This window comes from Megachile rotundata, chromosome 1 (assembly GCF_050947335.1).
Source record: "Megachile rotundata isolate GNS110a chromosome 1, iyMegRotu1, whole genome shotgun sequence".
Classification (NCBI taxonomy): Eukaryota; Metazoa; Arthropoda; class Insecta; order Hymenoptera; family Megachilidae; genus Megachile; species Megachile rotundata.
In genome coordinates, this window is record NC_134983.1 from 25,277,588 (window position 1) to 25,282,431 (window position 4,844).

A 4,844-nucleotide genomic window follows, 5' to 3' on the forward strand; every position below is an offset into this window, starting at 1 on the left:
GTGAGCCACGGGATCCTCCTCCGGCTCCGCGACTCACCCCCGTTATGCGCTGATGGCGCCCTTCTCGGAGGGGGAGAGAAGCTCCCCCTCAATCAAAACCCACCCCCGTTTTGAGCCGACCACGTCACCACGGTCGCCGTCGGCTCACCCCTCGGCCGCGTGCAATGGTGCCACGGGTCCCCCGACCCGTGGCACCTGCGGCCATGGCGGACCCCGTCAAACGGGGCATTCGGGACCCCGGACGGAAGTCCGCCAAATCCCGAAAATATTGGGACGGAAGCTGTCGCCGGGGAGGACGACAGCCCCGTCACCCCATCTCTCACACGCACACTATAAATAAATACACAAATAGTAGCACGCACCACTCACACATCACAATATACTTTACAATATTCGCACTCCTCTCATATCCATTCGCACACGCACCCATTCATTCTCCACATTCACACAACCCATTCACTCCCGACCATTCTCTCCCACCCATTCAGACGATGCGGTCCGATGGACCGCGGGCGACGCGGGGAGGCCGCGCCGCCCCACTAACCTCAGGTGTCAGGCCGGGCGGCCGGACCCGAAATTCCCGGCCTGCGTCTCCTCCTACTCGCGACCTCCCCGCGCCGCTCCCTCTCTCGCTCCGCCTGCTCTTTGTGAGACATTACTGTCTCACAAAAAGCGGCCACTGCATTCCATGCACATTCACTCTTCAACATACTCTCCACAAGCGCACTCACACTCACGTCCACACCTACCTCGCACTGCAAGAAGTGCCGAGGCCACGCATACGCCGGACACTCGCCCAGCGTATGCTGGGCGGTGTCCGTCACACCCACTCCGCACTCATAGCACCCCGGCGATTGCTCCCTACCGATCCAGCGCCGGTACCAACCGAAGCACCCGTGCCCGGTCAGCACCTGCGTGATCCGGAACGAGAGCCGCCCGTGACCGCGATCCATCCACTGTTCGAGGCGTGGAAGGATCGCCCCGACCGCGCGCTTCTCCGCGGCCCCGCTGGCAATGAGCTCCGCGCGCCAGCGGGAGACAGCGTCACGGCGGGCCTGGAGCCTGACCTCCTCGACGCTTGGTTCCGGCGGGCCACCCTGAAGTTCCCCGTCCAGACGGAGGGCGCATCGGTGCCGATACACCTCCGCCTCCACCTCCGCCTGGTACTTCCAGGGGATTACACCCGCCAGAACCATCGCCGACTCCCAGGAAATCGTGCGGTACCCCATAACCACCCTGGTCGCCAGCCGCCGTTCCACACGCCGCAGAACACCCTGCGCGTGACGGCTGGCTCCCAGGTCGGCCGCCCAAACTGGGGCGCCGTACAGGGCCATACTCCGCACGACCCCCCATGTAAAGCCGGCGAACCTTCTCGCTTGGTCCCCTCAGGTTGGGTAAAAGACGCGCCAACGCGTCCGCAACGCGGCCCAACCTGGGGGCCAGAGCGTCGAAGTGGCCATCGAAGCTCCAGTGGCTGTCCAGTCGGAGCCCGAGATATCTCATCTCGGACCCGATCTGAACCTCGACTCCGTTAACCCGGACCAGAGCTCCGGCCGGAGGTTTCCCCCCACGTGTGTGGCAGAAGGCCATCACCTCCGTTTTGTGGGGGGCCACCTCCAGCCCGAGCCCCCGGATGGCTGAAACAACCACCGAGGCTCCCAACTCGGCGAGACGGCTGGTCCTACCCCAGTCGAGCCCCGTTGCCAAAATGTGCGTATCGTCGGCAAAGCACGTAAGGTGCAGTCCCGGTGGCAACGGGGCCGACAAGACGGGGTCGTACCCCACGATCCACAGGAACGGGCCTAACCCCGATCCCTGAGGTACGCCCCGCCTTACACTCCACGATCTCTCCGTACCGGACCGATCGACACAATGTATCGTCCTCCCCCGGAGATAGTCCCCGATAATGGCCGCTATTACAGGAGGCACACTTAGCCTCTCCAATCCTTCTTCGATTACTCGGTGGGGCAGGGTGTTAAACGCGTTTACAATATCTAGCGATATCCCGATCGCTACCCCGCCCCTGGACGTGGCCGACTCCGCAATCCTACGCACCCTTTGTATCGCGTCTACCGTGCTTCTTCCCCGGCGAAAACCAAACTGACTGTCGGCCACGTCCGGACCATCTCCGGAGAGGTGCGCAACAAGCCTGTTCGCGATCACCCGTTCAAAGATTTTTCCCACCACATCTAAAAGGACGATCGGCCGGTACGACCCCGGTTCCCCGTCGGGCTTTCCCTCTTTCTTTAAAAGGACCAGCCGCCCCGCCTTCCATATCGTCGGGAATTTTCCTTCTCTGAGGCAGGCGCTGAAGAGGCTGGCTAACCTCTCTCCCAAATACGGGAGCACCAAGGCCCAGACCCGGCCCGGTATGCCGTCAGGACCCGGAGCTGTATTCCGGGCACTTGCCCGTCTGACGGCATCGACGAGTTCCCCCTCGGAGACCCCCATATCGTCGGTCCACTGAAGGTGGGCCGGCGACCCGGAGCGCGTCGAGGGACTATCATCCCACGGAAACAACGTTTCCACGACGCGCCCCAGTGTCTGGGGGTCGAGGCTCTCCGTTATCGGGGGGGCCCACGGTCTCAATTTCCCCATCACTAATTTATAAGGGCGCCCCCACCGATCCCGCTCCAGAGAGCCGAGGAACTCGTCCCAGGACCGGTCCTTGGACTCCCTGATGGCTGTCTGCACAGCGACCACCGCGTCACGGTAGTCGCTCCACAGAACTTGCTCCGCCGCGGGGTCGCGGTTACGCCTCCGCCGGGCACGCAGGCATTGGCGGCGCCTTGGGAGACACGCCTCGCGAAGCGAAGCGATCTCCGGCGTCCACCAATACGCGCCCCGGCGGGGGCGAGGGGTGGCCCGGGGCATCCCCACACTGCAGATGTCCTGCACGGTGTCCCGGAACCACCTGGCCTCACCCTCGACGTCCGCGACCTGTCCGGCCGGAGAAGCCGGCCAGCTAGCCGCGACGGCAGCAGCCACCAACATATCTTTGTCCAGCCGCTTCAGCGCCCACCTCTTCGGTGGTGGGCGTCGGCCACGGCGACACGGGGTGTCGGAGGAGAAGTCGACCCTGATGTAGCGATGATCGCTCAGGGTCTCCATCTCCTCCACCACCCGCCAGCTCGCGACGTCGCGCGCAGCCGCAGGGGAAGCCCACGTGAGATCCACGATGGACTCCCCCTGGGGCCGCACGCACGTGCTCACTGAGCCCCTGTTTAAAAGCAGGAGCTCTCGTGCCGCCGCCCAATCGAGGGCCGCCTCTCCCCTCGCGTCGGTACCCGGAGACCCCCACTGCCTGGCCTTGGCATTGAAGTCCCCGAGCACCAACACGCGTTGGGTGGGACAACGCGACACTACTTGTCCCACCCGATCCAACATCTCCTCAAATTCTGCGAGGGGCCAACGAGGCGGGGCATAAACGCCCACCACCACCAATTCCCCCCACCGAACCGCGACGGCTCCCCTCCCCGCTGCGATTTTGGAGCAAGGCGGGGAGCCGGGTTGCCCACGGTAAACAACGGCGACCGTCGCGTCCCGTCCCTCCCCATCCGCGAACCAATTCGCGGCCTCGGGAACCCGATATGGTTCCGAAATCACCCCCAATCCGCAACCCCACTCGGCGAGGGTATGTAGCAGGAGGTCCTGCGCCCTCGCCGAGTGGTTCACATTTGCTTGAATTAGGGGGCTCAATGGCCCCATCACTTCTCGGCTTCAATAACCACCTCCATGGTTTTTTCGCCTGGTTGCGTTGTCCGCTGCTCCTTCGTCTTCTCTTCTGGCTGCGCCTGCGTCTTTTTCTTTTTGGGCGCAGGGGCGCAGCTTGCTGCTCCCAAGCGGTGCTCATGTGGCCTGCCCAAATCACTGCACAGGGGGCATTTCAACTTGTTTTTGCAGTTCGCCGCCCTGTGGTTTTTCTCGCCGCACGCGTAGCAGCGCGTAGAGCGATCCTCTTCTTCAGTGCACTGCTGTGCAGTGTGGCCTTTTTGCAGGCAGCGATAGCACCGCATCGCCCTGCTCTGCAGTACCTCCACTCTCGCCGATGACCAGCCGATCCGCAGGCGGCCCGCTGTCTCGATCTTCTTCAGAGCTACCAGCGGGCAACGGGCCCATACCGTTCCCATTCTATTCCCTGCTCTGTTTATTTCGCCAACTTTTATTTCGTTGGCCTGGCACTCCCCGGTCCTTGCCATGGCCTCGGCCACGTCTTCCGGAGTGATGGAGTCGTCTAACCCCAGTAGCCTGACTTCTCCCGTCTTTACTGGGCAGGCCACCCTCACCTGTCCATCAGTGAAGGTCGCCCTCAGTTTCTCCGCAAGCGCCGTGGCCTTCTTGCGGCCCTCCTCGCCTGGCACACCAATCAATATACCGCCGGTGAAGGCTTTGCGCACCTTGATGTCTGTGATGCCGATACTTTCAAGATCGACCTTCTCCCTTGCCTTCAGGAGGGTCTGCGCATACGTCGTCTCCGCTCCCGCGGCCACCGTCAGCGTGACCGCCGCCATCCTGGGTGGCCTCGGCGCCGTCAGCCTCTTCTGGGCCGCGTTGTTCTTCGGCGCTGCCTGCGCCGTCCTCTTCGTCGCTTGTTGGCGGCCAGCCCCTGCCTTGGCGTTAGGCTGTTCGGCCTTTCTGGCCTCCTTCTTAGCCTTGCGGCCGAGGACCGTAGTCCATAACTCCCCCGACTGTGCGGCAGGTGCCGGGGGAGCAACTGGTGCGACCTTGGTCGCAGCCGCACTCCCGGCGGCCTCCGCGAATGTCCTAGCCCTCCTTGGCGCCGCCCGCGGTTGCGGCTTTGGCTGGGCCTTCTGTTGGGCGCTCTTGCTGGCCGCCCTCTCCTT